This window comes from Leopardus geoffroyi, chromosome D2 (assembly GCF_018350155.1).
Source record: "Leopardus geoffroyi isolate Oge1 chromosome D2, O.geoffroyi_Oge1_pat1.0, whole genome shotgun sequence".
Taxonomy (NCBI): Eukaryota; Metazoa; Chordata; class Mammalia; order Carnivora; family Felidae; genus Leopardus; species Leopardus geoffroyi.
The window spans coordinates 73,994,055-74,010,141 of NC_059334.1; the positions used below are offsets into that span (position 1 = coordinate 73,994,055).

General features: G+C 49.1%; 1 protein-coding gene and 1 long non-coding RNA gene across 2 annotated transcripts in view; both read right to left on the reverse strand.

Annotated features, from left to right (window-relative positions):
• Positions 1-16,087, reverse strand: part of HSPA12A (heat shock protein family A (Hsp70) member 12A) — a 168,119-nt gene that overhangs the window by 128,977 nt on the left and 23,055 nt on the right. The gene's annotated exons all lie outside the window — the stretch shown is intronic.
• Positions 584-2,956, reverse strand: LOC123577127. Its single transcript, XR_006701721.1, has 2 exons — positions 2,806-2,956; positions 584-2,449 (listed from the first exon to the last, which is right to left on the reverse strand). It is a non-coding gene; the product is annotated as an uncharacterized LOC123577127 (long non-coding RNA).

Below are 16,087 nucleotides of genomic sequence, written 5' to 3' on the forward strand. Positions count from 1 at the left end.
TTTCACTACCCCCCACATCTACCCGCATGCTTCCCACCCCCCCCCACCCCTGCACACCCCCAGGCCCACCCGCCCCTGCCCAGACCAAAGCAAGATCCCTCAGCTGAGGCAACAGGCGAGTTGGTGGGGGGAGAAAATGTTCCCATGTGTTTCTATGCAACAAAATCAAGTGTACGTGTAGGTGTGCTGTGTTTTTACAAACTCTCCTCCTTGGTTGTTATAAGATTAAAACAATTTTCTCCCTCAGTAAATGCTTCCCTTCAAACCACTAGAAGGCACATAATTCACCAGCCCATTTGCAGCTTCTATTTTCTTAGAGTCGGGAGGAAACATGATTGTGGGGCCTGTTTCCCTCTAAGAGGCCAGTGTTGCACAAGTGATGGACAAGAAGAAGTAATGTGTCAATGACATCTCTGATCAATGTTTCATTTATTCTGAAGTTCAAAAAAGATGGGCGAGCCTCGTAAGTCCTTTGGGGAGGCAGAGATAGTAGGTTTTGAGGTAAATCACTCTTTTATCCTCAGTAAATTCAATGGACACTTTCATTAAAACTATGGGGAATTTTAAGGTAGTTGTATTCCTATTTTAAAACCTGAGTTGGGGATTTTTTTTTTTTTTTTTTTTTTTTTTTTTTAATGCCTGGATCATTTTTGTCGCTGAGAAATCTCAACATTTCAGAGACATGGCACATTTTATTTTCCTTACCCATTATGGGGAACTCGCGTGCCCCTGAGGACACAGAAACACTGCTTACCATCACAACAGATTTCAGGGGGGAAATGTACACAAAAGGAGAAAATTTAAAAAGCTTGCTTGGCTGAGGCCGGGAGGGATACCACCTTGCGTTTATCCTTAAGAAAATAAATTCACCTGCCCCTGATCAGTGACGCCAGTTTGCTACCGAGCTATTGAAAACGCATTCCTGCTGACAGTAAACTGCTCCATTTACGTGACTGTTTACATAATTACACAGCGAAACGTTGCAATCTTTTGGATTTAATACATGTTTTAACAAGCCCTTCAACTGCAGTGTAGGCTTCTATAATCAAATCAAGTCTTGTCAATTAAAACACAATTAGAAAAGGTGTCGTGGTGTCACCATCACACTTGGCTGCACGAAGAGATTCAAGAATCGCTTGGCTGGAAACCTGAGCTAAACCAACATGCGTGAGCTTAAAAGCCGCGTCAGGCTACCAGGGAGGGCACCTGTGGCCCTTGGCTCCTGTGTGAGAGACGCAGGCCGTCGTCCCTGGGCCATTTCTTTGTGATTGACAGAGGGCTACAGATGAAAACCCCCGGTGGCCTGGAAAGGTCGAAGATGTTTGTGGCTCTGAGCGTGACCCCAGTGCCAGCAAGCAGGTCACGGACCAGGAGTGGTGGGCACAAGGTTACCAGGGAGACATCCAACTCGCCCCGACATTAGTTACGGCACACGGGATCCTAGAGGTAGAGACCATTTTAGACATCGCCTAATCTCACCGCTTCATTTTAAGAGATGTAGGACAGGGGCTCACAGGGGATACGTGATTTGACAAAGACCATAATGTGTAAGCACTTTGTGAAATGAGGACCCTCCCTTTCCTGTCCCAACCTAAGGATCATTATCTAGTTAGAGCAGACAAGCGGCGAACACAAGTCATGGGGCTAAGGGTGGCCTTCAGGAGAGAGGTTCAGTTGCTTCTCACAGCTCGGCAACAAAAGTCAGATGTGGAAGGCTGGGGTAGTGGGTTGAACGGAAGCCTCCGAAAAGACGTGTCCATCAAATCCCTGAAACCCGCGAGTGTTATATTTGGGGGAACAGGGTCTTCGTGGATGTGATTAAGGATCTTGAGGTAAGATCGCCCTGGATTATCCAGGTGGGGCCCAAATCCAACGATGAGTGTCCTCATAAGAGGCACATGTAGGAGGCACACAGAGAGGATGGAAAGATGGAGGGAGAGATTGGAGTGACACAGGTATGGGCCAAGAGATACCTGGAGCCACAGGAATCCAGAAGAGGCAAGGAAGGATTCTTCCCCGGAGGCTGTATTCTGAACTTCTGGCCACAGGATTGTGAGAGAACAAATTTCTGCTGCTTTAAGCCCCCCAGTACATGGTAATTTGTTACACAGGTGCAGAAAATGAACACAGCTAGTCAGATGCATTGGCTGCTCAGCTCTCTGTCCAGGGAGGCTGTCACACACTGAATGTCGGTGTCCTCGGAAAATCCCTCATCCCCAATGTGATGGTATTTGGAGGCGGGGCTTTGGGGAGGTAGTTAGGTTTGGATGAGGTCAAGAGGGTGGAGCTCCCACGGTGGAATTGCTTCTCCTACAAGAGGATGAAGAGAGCAGCGCTCTCTCTTTCCGCCACGTGAGGACACGGTGAGAAGTCAGCCATCTGCAACTCGAAAGCAGGTTCCCTCCAGAACCTGGCCAGACTGCTGGTCTCTGAACTCCAGCCTCCAGCACTGTAAGAAATAGGTTTCCGTTGTTGGTAAACCACTGAGTTCATAAATTTGTTAGAGTCCGAGCTAAGACAGAGGCTGACCAGACCTAACGGACCACAGGGATCCTTTGATTTGTGGCTGGCTCAGCCAGTGCACAGCCTGGAGGGAGGGAGGGAGGCGGGGACAAGAGAGGTGAGATATGAAATGTGTGACTCCCCTCCACGGGGTCACCGTGAGCTGGCTGTGGCCCCTCCACCCCATGGTCACAGCTCCTCTCAGTGGGGCCCCCCAAGGGATTATCTGCTTTCGGGTCCACGTACTGGCTCCCTCTTCTCACCCTGGCGGATGTAGGGCTGAATCAGCCGTGCTGTACTAACCTCGGTCCTACCCGCAACTCTGCGATCAGTCCCTTTATCAAAACATCTTCAGGTGGGGGCGCCTGGGTGGCTCGGTCAGTCAAGCAGCCAGCTCTGGATTTCCACTCAGGCCATGGTCTCATGGATCCTGAGTTCGAGCCTCGCATCGGGCTCCACCCCGAAAGTGTGGAACTTGCATGGGATTCTCTCTTTCTCTCTCTCTGCCCCTCCCCCCTTCCAGGTAAATAAATAAACTTAAAAAAAAAAAAAAAAATAATATATATATATATATATATATATATATATATATATATATATATAAAGCATCTTCCAGTCAATCAAGCTGAGCATGCCGCGTGGAAGCTGCCAAGACCCCAAGCGACACGATCTGTTGAAGTAGCGATACTCCCATGTCCTGGGACGGCACATTTCTCCTAGCAGGTCGGTGCCCTGCCACAATCTCCCAATGACATGCACGCGACTGTGCCACTTTGCCCACGAGGGAAGTGAGGCTCGCAGAGGTGAACTGAATTGTCCACGGTTACACAAGCTTGGAGCAGACCTGTGATCCTCAGGCTGCCAACGCCTCCTCCATCACTGCCGTGGCAGGCATCACTAATCGATCATGACACTCTTTCAGACGGACACCAGCCCTTGTCCTGTGGTCTTTCCCAGCACGGCATTCTGGGAGGCCATACAACCCGTCAGAATTCGTGGATTAAGTGTGCCCTTCCTGCTACCGCCTAATAGGTATACCTCTGGCCTTGGGGGGCTGGGAAGGAGGGGAGCAGCTAGGAAATTAAAGAGGATTTGGGGGAAGTTTAGAGGCAAGCTGGGCCATGTAATTTCCTCCTCTGTTGATCACCCGTAGACACCTTCAGTAAAAACCCACATAACCGCAATCCTTTTAAGGTCTGATGTATGTGTTTTGGGATGTAATATGGTAGCAGGCTGATTTCCAAGGGGAGCACTGTCATGACCTCATGAGCACATTAGAAACACCAGCCAGTCCCGGGGCACCTGGGTGGCTCTGTTGGTTGAGCATCCAACTCTTGGTTTGGGCTCGGGTCATTATCTCACAGTTTTGTGAGTCCAAGCCCTGCATGGGGCTCTGTGCTGGCAGGGCAGAGCCTGCTTGGGATCCTCTCTCTCCCTCTCTCTCTGCCCTTGTCCCATTCATGCTGTCTGTCTCTCTCAAGATAAATAAACTAAAAAAAAAAAAAAAAAAAAAGATTCTAAAAGTGCCTCCTTTGGAGGACAGATGGCCTTTTAAGCCCAGATGGTCCTTGACTTTTATATGTATAAAAGTCACTCTCCTGTGCAGCATTTATTTATGGATCCCCTCTCCCACCTTCCCATGTCACGCTCAGACTTCCCCTGTAGCAGCAAAGGTTTAGGGCACGGTGGCACCACCCACCAGACAACAGTTAAGTGGGGTTCCCCCAGCGGAGGGTGGAGAGGTGAGGCAGGTCAAGACGGACCATTAATTTGGGGGAGAAGAAAACAAGACAAACCACCACTGGGGCTATTCATAATTGTAGCTCTCTGCTAATGGGGTTCCATTTCACCCCTCCACACAGAGAGAGGGACCTTGTCCCGTTCATTAAGGGAAAGCTCTGGAGTCAGGCACCCCTGGATTCAAAGCCAGACCTGCGTCTTTCTAGCTTGAGTTTGATCAACTTTCTAAATTTCTCTAAGGTTCAGTTTCCTCATTTATGAAAATTGGGACGAAATTAGTACTTGTGCTCTCGGGGTAAGAGGAGGACTAAATGGAAGGGTCCAGTCAAGTGAATAGCCCATTGCCTGGCATACGGTAAGTACCCACGATGAGAATGAGGAGGATGTTTCTAGCGGCACACTTCAGCCATGCAGGGGACTGCCCGTGGAAGGAATGTGTCACTTCTGGGATTCAGGAATGGCTGGAACTGCTCTTTGCTCTCTGGCGCCTCTCCAGGCTGCCCCCTGCTACTGCGTCTGCTCCAGAAGACCCCTCCCGATAAAAGGGGTTTCACACGGAGCAGACACTCTCCCAGACTGATGCTTCGCTTGGGTGTAAACAGCACTGGGAGAACGTGGAATTCAGAGAGATGGCAGACAGCCCCTTAAGCCCTTAGGGTCCAACTGCAGAGGGCCCCTGGGCAGGGATGCAGGTGGTTGGCGGACAGCTGTGTAGACGAGAGAAGAAAGCAACCCAAGAGCACTGGGGAACCTCAGCAGAGTGTGAACTCTGAGCCGCACTTAACAAACAAAACCTCTAGCCAGGTGAAGGCAAATCTCCAGGCCATCAGGTGCGTCCTGGGCGTCACAAGGGGTTTCTTCTTTTGTTTTGCTGCCCCCTGCTTTCGACTCTCGCTTCCCTTATTAATTGTGATTCTCTAGCTTTACCCTCCAAGGTGGAGATTAAATGCTGAGCTGGCGGGAAGCGCTCTCGAAACCCGCCGGCTGTAGCAGCCTTGCATTTGCAAGCCTTGTTCCCAGAGACCCGCTCGGCCCTTCGCCCGGCCGCCCGGGCTTCATTTAACTGACCTTTCGCCATTATAGACATTATCAACCCCATCGGTAGGTGCTAATCCCTCATGATTAGAACGGGATTTTCCCCCTCTCCTTCCACCACCTCCCTCCCCTTCCACGTTTGAAGGTAAAGTTATGTTTCAAAAGAGCTCTTGCGTGTATATATACTGTTTCTATACGCAGAGCACTTTCATATTCATGATTTGATTTGGAAAAATTAAAAAATGAGCGTCTCAGGGGACCCGCAGATGGTCCAATCCAGTAGTTCCCAAAGTGTGTGCCTCTGTGGCCTGCGGCATCAACATTACCTGGGAACTCATAGAAATGCCAGAGTTCTGGCCCCACGACAGACCTGAGGCTCTGGGGGTGAGGCCAGCAATCTGTTTTTATAGGCCTTCTGGATGGTTGAGGTGCATGTTCAAGGTTGAGAACCCCTGTACTAATCAGATTTCCTCTACAGCTGCTCCCCATCTAACAGATTAGAAAACGGAGACCCACAGTAATTTGGTCAAGGTCATTCACTCATTCATTGCACAAGTATGGACACTGTGCTAGGGGATCAGGAATATATTAATGAAAAGACAAATGTGAGGCCCTGACTCCCTGGAACTTATTTTCTACGGAGAAAACAGAAAAGATAACCACAGATTGAAGTTCGTGCCATGAGGGAAACAAACATGAGGACAGGAATGAACTTAACTGGGGAAGAGCTACTTGGGATAAGGTGGTCAGGGAGGCCTTCCTGGAGGAGGTGACATCTGAGTTGGATCCAAAGGAGGAGCTGGAGCTGGCCATGTGAACAAGAGAAGGCACAGGCCACAGCTTATGCAAAAATGCTGTGGAGCGAGACAGCACTTGGCCTCTTCTAGAAACAGAAACGCTGCTGTGGCTACAGCTTGGTGAGTGAGGAGAGTGGCTGAGGCAGAGAGAGAGAGAATGAGAGACAGAGAGACAGAACAGTGAGAGAAAGAAAGAAGACAGACAGGTAGGTTGAGGCTACGCAGGCCTCAGGGGGGCCCACACCCAGGTCCCATAAGACTCAGGTGAGGGCTCCTGGCCCTCAGGCCACCCCCGCAGGGCTCCCCACGACCGTGCCTCCTGCCAGAGCGGCCTTATGCCTGCATCACCTCGCCTAGCCTCTGCTTGGATCCTCCAGGACTAAGAAGCTCTCACCCTCTCTCGAACCTGAAGCAGGGTAGCTTGTCCAGCTCTGGAAACTTCTAACCGGTCTGTCTTTATATGGAGTCCAATTCTGATTCGTCTTTCCTTCAGGTATTTAAGGAAGTGGTCAGCTTGCCCTCATCAACCTTCATAAGCCTCTTCATCCAGACTGTACGTGTTCACGTCCATCATGAGTCCGTGTGGCAGGTCTGGGATCAAATCTCTGCACGTACGTCTGTCTCTGCCACTAAAGCATGACCTCTGGGCCTCAGTTTCCTCATATGTAAACTAGGCCTAAAGTAACGACCCTTCCGGTGTAGGTTGGTTGTGATGTTTACGTGACATAAAGCACATAAAGGGATTCAGGAGGTGTTCCCTGGAGGCTAGCCACTCTCGTAGCTCCTCACGGGGCCTGCTTTCCATCCCCTGGAACACCTAGGCGGTACCATCGATGAGTGGTCACCCTCTGTGGCCAGGCCAGAATGTAGTGGGCCTATTCCCTTCCAATCTGCCATTTGCCTTCTGGAATGAAAGCAGGGTCTGAGTGGGAATGAGAGAGAGAAGGCTGGTCGCTATAGTCGTGGGAAAAGTGGCCTTTTGTCCTTAGGTCCCGCGCCTGTGATTTAAACACGCTTTGTGTCTCTGCCCTCAGGCTTAGTGAGAGAACATGACCGTCACACTGTCAGGAAAGCTGACACATCAAGAATAGAAGGGCGAGCTTCTGCTTCTGCACACGAGGGGGTAATAGCGGGCGACAGACCGTCTCTCCCACGGACAGCAGCACGGGAGCTGAGGTCACATGCAAACCCTCTGCTTTTGAACCAAAGTACAGGAATCTAAATGCTTCCCTATCCTATTTTTATTTATGTATTTGTTTTGAGAGAGACAGAGTGTGAGCGAGGGAGGGGCAGAGAAAGAGGGAGAATCCCAAGCAGGCTCCGCGCTGTCAGCACAGAGCCCACGCAGGGCTCAAATTCACGACACTGAGCCGAAACCAAGAGTCAGCTGCTTAACCGACTGAGCCACCCAGGAGCCCCTACCCTGTTATTTTTTGTTAGCAGTTTCAACTCTTTTTAGACTTTCGAGATCGCCGTGAACCCCGCAGCCCATGAATCAGCCGTCCTCTCCCAATCTGGGTCACCTGTGAACTTCCTCTGCCGCAGACCCAAAATGCAAAAATAAAACAAAAAAGCACGCACACCGAAAACCCAGGGAGGGGACTGGGAGACGAGCCCCGTTTCAGGCCAGCGTGCTGTCCGAGGTAACGCGGGCAAGGGTGAGGACTCCGCCGCTTCCCCTGGCGCTGCTCACCCCAGGCGTCCACACACCGCTGCCAGTTCCCAGGACCAACCCCGACTTCCCAGTGCCCGAATCACTTCACTGAAGGAGCCAGTGGATAAGGTGCTTTATGTTTGAGACTCCTGACTTAGCAGCACCCGGCTGATGTGACGTGAAGTGACTGGAGGCCTACGAGATGCCATCTCGCTGGCATGAGACAGAATCTGAAGTCTAATCCGAACAGCCTGTGTGGCCGCGGGCTCCAGGAACATCTGTCGCTCACTGCAGGAATGTTTTTTAAATGGACGTTTTCCTTCTTTTCAGGGCGACAGAAGTCTTTCTAGTAAGAAATGCCAAGCTTAAGGTTGCCTTGAAGCCTCAACAGAGTTTTCTGGACCATGGCTTAAAGGACCCCTTTGGATGCTCAAAGTTACAAAATGCTTCCAACTGCCCATGTGCTCGGCTGTTTCATTGCAGCTGAGTTTATTTTTCGGGTGGGAAAAGCAATCCTCGGGCAGTTTCAAAATAATTCCCAAATTGGTTGGTGAGGGGGAGAAAATCTAGTCACCCGAAGAAGACAGAACCAAAATAGTATTTCGGCAACTCAGGTCATGACACGGATGTCTCGCATCTTTCCGCCGTTTTATCAACTATACTGTTGAATGTTGAAAGTGAAGTCCGTAGTTTGCCAGAATTATCCGGATTGCTAATTCTAAACCGTATTCTGGAGTCAGGCAGGATTCAATAATTACGGGAGCCTATTCCTTCCCCCGTCCTCCGTCCAGATTGGCTTTTTATTTTTTTAGACAATTAACAAATGGAGAAACGCCATCTGCCTTTTTTGCCTAGCGATCTGGAATTGAAACGTGCATCACTGGTGGCTTGTGATTTTTTTCCCCAGCTCTCTAGAAGCTTCAGAGGTCTATTTTTTCCTAACAGAGGCTTTGTTGGTAGTGAATGAACCCTGACTACAAAGCCGGCTTGCTTAAAACAATGGAGTTACGGAGACAATAGGAACGAAGGTGGTGGCTTAGTGTGCTGAGCACTAACCCCCCAACACAGCCATCTGATGCTGTCAAGTTCAGGGACAGGATGCTGTGCTATTCACTCCTTCCACGGCTCTGGCACAGGAAATCCAGTGCCGGCTATAGCACCCTGTATCTGTACTTAATGATTCTGTTTCAGATTTCCCTGTGCTGGCGACATGCCAGGCTGCCAGCAGAATGAAGAGAAGGGGAGAATTGAGACCATTGTTTGAATGTTTCAGGCCCCTCTTCTTCACCTACGCCCCACCCCGCAACGCCTCTGCCTCCAAAGCCTGGGCCATTCAAGACAATCTGCGGAATGCGAAGATGGCGTTAAGATCACCTGGCTGCTTTCCACGTGAGAGGTGAAAGCAGCCGCATGGATTCGGCCGCCTGGGTCAGACACCCGGCAGTCCTCCTGGGTTTCACATCGCAGCCAATTAGACGCCGACTCTCGCTGACCCGACCTCCACGATGACGCTCGTCTCCAGCTCCCTTGTCCTCTCCAGTGTCTCTGCAGGGTGAGGTCCGCATCACCACCTGCCTGGGCTGCTACATTAGCCCCATCTCGTCCCCATGCCCACCCCCTACCCATCTCGCCCGTGTCGCACACCGCCACCAGGTTTCTCCAAGTAGGAACAAACCTGATCACATGGGTCCTCTCCACGAGAGCTTGGATGGTGCTCCCTGAGCCACAGAATAAAGTCTGAACTCCTTGCCCTGGATTAGAGCTCCATCCCCCTGAGCACCTATGAGCCTTACTGTCCCTCTTGGCCCCCGGAGGATTCTGCCTCAGCCCAGGGAGCCGCACCCTTCAGGGGAAGCCCCCGTCACCCACTCATTCTTTTCTCCATCCTGCTCAGCTGCGTGATGCCAGGCATAACCACCGTGGTGTTGGGAAGGGGGACGCAGGTGCATCTCTACACATTGCCCCCACCAAAGCGAGGGCCACAGCATGTCCCCACAACACACAGACCCGATGTCCCCGAGGGAAAATGTACCTGTCAGAGATGAGAAATGTTAGAACAAGGAACGTGGCAGTATGTGATCCATAGATCGTGGTTCCGTACGATCAGTGAGTATGAAAAGCAAAACTTATCTCGATAGGATAGAAATTAAAAGCAAAGGGAAACAGCAGATGCCAGATGGTGGAAGACCTACCTTCATCACACCCCCGTGTGCCTCCTGGCGCGGGAGTCACCCCTGCTGGCAACCCCGCCTGGGGAGCCCCTTCCCCTGGCCTGTTAACCCCTCACCAGCCCTCGCTGCCTGTCTTTGGGCCTCTCTGGTGCTCACAGCTGACTGGTTACTTTGGCTCCATTCTCTCTGGGAAAGAGCTACAGACGGCCCTACCCCCCACGACCTGGGGACCCCTGACTTTTCCCCTTCCTCACGGACAGCTCGCCCAGGCCCGGTGTTCCCTGAGTCTACACCCCACCCACAGTGGTTATTTACTGGTTCCAGATTCACATTTTCCCAGCTCCAAAATTCTGCTTTTGCCATCCTTTCTGCCCCCAGTGCCCATCATCTACTCTGCACACCCCCACACCCCTCTTGTCTATGTGGCTCCACTTAGATTTCCCGGATCCACCCATCCCCTACCCCCAACAAAGAGGGAAAAAGTGATGCCCATCATTCATTACCTAGGGTGGGTAGGAGCTACGTAGAGCACGGTAACAATATGGGGGTGTCATTATGTTAAATAACGTGTGTATTGGAAATGTACCTTGTGAGGAGGTCTGAATGTGACCCTATGTGCTCAGAAATAATGCATATGTTTTTAATTGGTAGCGACAGGTTTGTACTGAATCAGCTGCGTTAGAATGAGACAAATATGTCTTCACCAGCAAAACACAGAAAACCAAGGAAAAACAATACATTTTCTGCATTTCGCCAAACATCTTGGTCAGCAAGACACTTGTTGATACAAGACCGTCAGAGAGGAAGAGACTCGTCTTGCCATTTTAGGGGCCACCATAGAGGTGGGAGGTAGAGTTGGGGGTTTGTGCAGAGGACAGTCACTGTGGTCACCGGGGGCAGGGGGGTGGGGGTGGTGGGATGCAGGATGTACCCGGCCTGTGCAAGGACTCAGGAGTGGCGCCTGCCCGTTTCTGCCACTGGTGTGGCCACAAAGATCATGAATACGTCAGCCCTCATGACCAATCAGCACCACTCAACATGGCAGACCGCCCTAGTCTTCCTAGAAATACCTGCTTGGTTTGACTTTCAGGACACCTGGGGGGTGCCTGGGGGGCTCAGTCAGTCAAGCATCCAACTCTTGATTTCGGCTCAGGTCACGATCTCAGGGTCGTGGGATCGAGCCCCGCATCAGGCTCTGAGCTAAGTGTGGAGCCTGCTCGGGATTCTCTCTCTCCCTCTCTGCCTCTCCCTCTCTCACGATAAGTAAACAAACATTAAAAAAAAAATAACACCTGATTTCCCTCTTCCATCAATGGCACAGCACCCCAGACTTCTTCACCGGTTGTTTCTCACTTCTGGGAGCTTCAAATGTGGGAGGGCCTAGGCACTAGTCCACAGACGTCACTTTCTTTTCTATCAACACTCTCTCCCTGGGGGGTCTCTTCCGGCTTCACGGCCTTAAATGCCGCCTGTGTGGGCGATGACCCCACGCTGACAATTCTAGTCGGCTCTGCCACCTCCAGCTGCATGTCTAACGGGTGGCAACTCTACTAAACAGGCCCCGAACCAGTGGCCCAGCCCCCTCCTCCCAGAGCCTGCCTTTCCCCAGCCGTCTGCACCTCCGTAACTGCCGACTCGATCTTTCCATCTGCTCAGCCCCAACGTGTCGGCCTGGCTCTCGCCTTCCCTTTGCCACACTCCACGTCCAGTTGCCCAAAATCCCGGGGCCTCCCCTCTAGCCTTTGTCTGCATCTCATCACGGCCACCCCGTCACCCTAAGCGGAATCAGCACTGTCTCTGTATCTTGCGAAAGCATCCTCACAGGCCTCCCTGCCTCTCCTCTGCCAACCCCACTGCCCACCAAACTGTACTCACAGCGTAACCACTTCAAACACGTAAGTTGGATCATGCCACTCCTTGGCCTCCCATCTCAGAGGAGAAGCTGGCCTCCTACAAGGCACCACCGGGCCTCATCCCCCAGCTATGTGGCTTCATTGCTGGAGCTCCAACACGCAGGCAACTCCTACCTCAGGAACTTTGCACGAGCTGTTCCCTGCCCAAGGTGCTCTTCCCTCAGATATCCACATGGCTTGATCACATACCCTCCTCAGGTTGCTGCTCAAATGTCACCTCCTCAGTGAGGCCTTCCTGGACTTCTTATTTTAAACTCTAGCCCCGTGTCCACTCTGTCATTCCCTATCCCCTATTCAGCTTTAGGTTTTCTTCCATATCATCTGACATGGTTGTTAAGATTTACACGCACGCAGACACACGAACGTAAGCTCCATAAGGACAAGAATTTTTATGTTTTATTCATGGCTGTCTTCTAATGTCTAGATCAGCGCTTGGCACATAATAGATGATAAATTAATAATCGTTGACTGGTTTGTGGTTCCGTGTTGATTCACCTGAGTCACTTGCCATCTTGACTGCTTGAGAGGAAACCCTGGGCCTCAGGAGGTTGGGATGACAAGTCAGTCCTACCACAGTGCCCACTGTGGGCAGCCCAGAGCTGGACTCACCTGTAAACCACCTCCGTGCCCCTTACATCTCAGGGGCCTCAGAGCCTACCACGGGGCCTAGAAAAAATATGAGTAGATAGAGGCTTGTTCACCTATTGAAATCCAGATAATTCAGGCCAAAGAGGAGCCTGAATTAAATGAGGTAATATGATGCCATGGGTGTGGTTTAGAAGAACCCTTTTCATGCTCTGCTTATCCTCTGGTGTGCTATTCCACTCTGGGCACAGTAAACTGAACACCTATGTTCACCTGAGAACGTGGGGTTTCTAGTATCTTCCCACATTCACACTTGCTCCCATCATTGTCCACATAGGAACTTCCTCCATCATGAGTGGAGGGGGCACAGAATAAGTCATCATGAGCCTGGGGTTCTTGTCTTCCCTCCACACTTACCAGCCGTATGCATCACTTTAACCCATGTAATCCTGTTTCTTCATCTGAGGTTAATTCTCTTATAATAAGAGAAGAACTGGCTTGTGAGTTTAGGACGCAAGATTCAGAAATGGCTTATTAAAGGAGATCTACAGTTTACGAGCATATAGAAAGCAACAGTCATGAGCACCTGTGCAGGTTCACAGAGAAAAAGCTCTGTCAGATAAATCTTATATCTTTCTTGACAGGATTACCAGACTGGTAGAAATGAAGTAGATCAAGGATTTATGAACTCAGTAGGGAGTTTGAGAAATTCAGTGGGGTTGCCATGTGGATTGGACACAACGAATGCTGAACTGGGTACAAGGACCAGTGGGTAGCTTGGGGCCTGGTTGGATACTGTTATTCAGAGGCTGAAATTCAATGATCTCACAGAGAGGTGCTGAGCTCAGGACCTCAAGCCTCTCTCTTTGGCAAAGTCCTGTTGACTAGTTTTATCACTGGCTTGAATGAAAACTTTAAAGAGGGTGTGTTTACTACATTTGTGGATAGGCTGGAGGACACAAAGATATCATGACCAGGGTCAGAATCAGCATCCAGAACAATCTCAGCATCTATGAAAAATGGGCTGAATCTAGAAATATGAAAGGGAAAGGCCAACGTACTGCCTTTGGCTCCCCAGGGCTATGTGTCCAGGTGTACAGTGTGGGAAGCAAGGCACAAGCACCAGAAGACTTGAAAAGGTATGATAGTTTTCTGTTAACATGAGTCAAAGGTGTGAGGTTGCTGTGTAGACCGCCCCATGCCACTTCATCCCCTCCCATCAAAAGCTAACTTTGTCTTGGGTTGTTTTCATGGAATTGTGTCCATAAGCGTAAGGTGAATCCCACTGTACACAGCCCAGTGGTTTTAAGGACTACATTTAAAAAGGGATGTGAAGTGAACAATCCAAAAATGAAATTAAGACCATTATATCTATAGTAGTATAAAAAAACCATCCAACATTTAGGAATAAACTCGACAGAAGTGTAAAACTTACATTCCGGAAACTAAAACACTGTTGAAAGAAATTAAAGAAGATCTAAGTGAGTGGAAAGACATCCTATGTACATGGATTGGAAACTTTAACATTGTTGGCATGGCGATACTCCCCAAACTGATCTACAGTTTGAGCACAATCTCTGTTAACAATCCCAGCTGGCTTCTTTGTAGGAACTGACAAGCCAATCCTAAATTCACATGTAAATGCAAGGGATCCGGAGTAGCAAAACAATCTAGAAAAATGAGAGCAAAGTTGGAAGACTCATAGTTTGTAATTCCACAGTTTACTACAGAGCTTCAATAATTAAGACAGCATGGTACTGCTTAAGGGCAGCCAGATCAATGGGACAAACTTGAGTTCATAAATAAACCCTCACATTTATAAGCAGGGAACTTTTGACAAGGACGCTAAGACAATTCAGTGGGAGGCATAAGAGCATATTTAATAAATGGTGCTGGGACAACGGAGTATCAGACGAAACCGTGAGCTGACCTCTATATCACAGCACACACAAAGCCAGCCTCAAAACAGACAAACGACCTAAATGTGACAGGTAAAACTATAAAACTCTTATTAGAAGAAACAAAAGAAGAAGAAATAGACATAAATCTCTGAGACCTTAGATTAGGCAATGGTTTCTTAGATAGGATACCAAAAGAACAGGCAAAAAGTAGACAAAAATAGATACATTGGACTTAATCTAAATTTAAAGCTCTTGTGCTTTCAAAAGACACTAGCAAGAAAGTGAAAAGACAACCAATAGCAAGGGAGAAAATATTTGAAAATCATGTATCCAATAAGGGAGTATATGTATCTGTAATACACAAAGCAATACACTTATAAGCAAATAATAAAAAGATACAAACAAATTAAAAATGGGCAAAGGATCTGAATGGACATTTCCCCACAGGAGATACAGAAATGGCCAATAGGCACATTGGTTGCAGAATAGGCCAATAGGAGAAGATATCAACATCTACAGGCATCAGTGAAAGGCAAATCAAAGCGCAATGATATATGTCACTTCACACCCACAAGGATGACTATAATGAAAAAGACAGATAATATCCCACAATCCGGCAATTGCACTATTAACCAAAGAATACAAAAATACTGATTCGAAGGGATACATGCACCCCAATGTTTATAGCAACATTGTCTACAATAGCCAAACTATGGAAAAAGCCCAAATGTCCATCAACTGATGAATGGACAAAGCAGATGTAATGGAATATGAGCCGTAAAAAGAGTGAAGTTTTGCCATTTGCAACAACATGGATGAAGCTGGAGCGTAGTATGCTAAGTGAAATAAGTCACTCAGGGAAAGACAAACACCACGTGACTTCACTCATGTGGAATTTAAAGAACAAAACAAATGAGCGAAGGGGGAGAAAAGAGAGAGAGAGAGACAGGCAAACCAAGAAACAGACTCTTAACAATAGAGAACAAACTGGCTGTTACGGGAGGGGAGGTGGGTGAGGTGGGTGGGGGGACGGGTGAAATAGAGGATAGGGATTAAGGAGGGGACTTGTGATGAGCACCAGGTGTGGTATGGAAGTGCTGAATCACTACCTTGCACACCTGAAACTAACATTACACTGTATGTGAACTAGAATTTGAATAAAAACTTTATTTTTTTTTTTCAACGTTTATTTATTTTTGGGACAGAGAGAGACAGAGCATGAACGGGGCAGGGGCAGAGAGAGAGGGAGACACAGAATCGGAAACAGGCTCCAGGCTCTGAGCCATCAGCCCAGAGCCCGACGCGGGGCTCGAACTCACGGACCGCGAGATCGTGACCTGGCTGAAGTCGGACGCTTAACCGACTGCGCCACCCAGGCGCCCCTGAATAAAAACTTTAAAAACACACATAATAACAAGTGTTGGTGAGGATGTGGAGAAATCTGGAACCTCATATGCTGCTGGTGGGAACATAAAATGGGGCAATGGCTTTGGAAAACAGTCTGGCAGGTCCTCAAAAAGTGAAACACAGAGTTACCAAATGACCCAGTAGTTCCTAAGTATATACTTCAGAGAAGTGAAAACATGCATCTGCACAACTTTTAAGTATTATTCATAATAGCCAGTGAGTGAAAACAACCCCAATGTCCATCAGTGGACTAACGAATAAACAAAATGTGATATATCCACACCCTAGAATATTATTCAGCAATGAAAAGAAGTGAGTACTAACACAGGCTACAACATGGACAAACCTTAGCAACATTGGGCTAGAATCAGGGGCTCCTGGG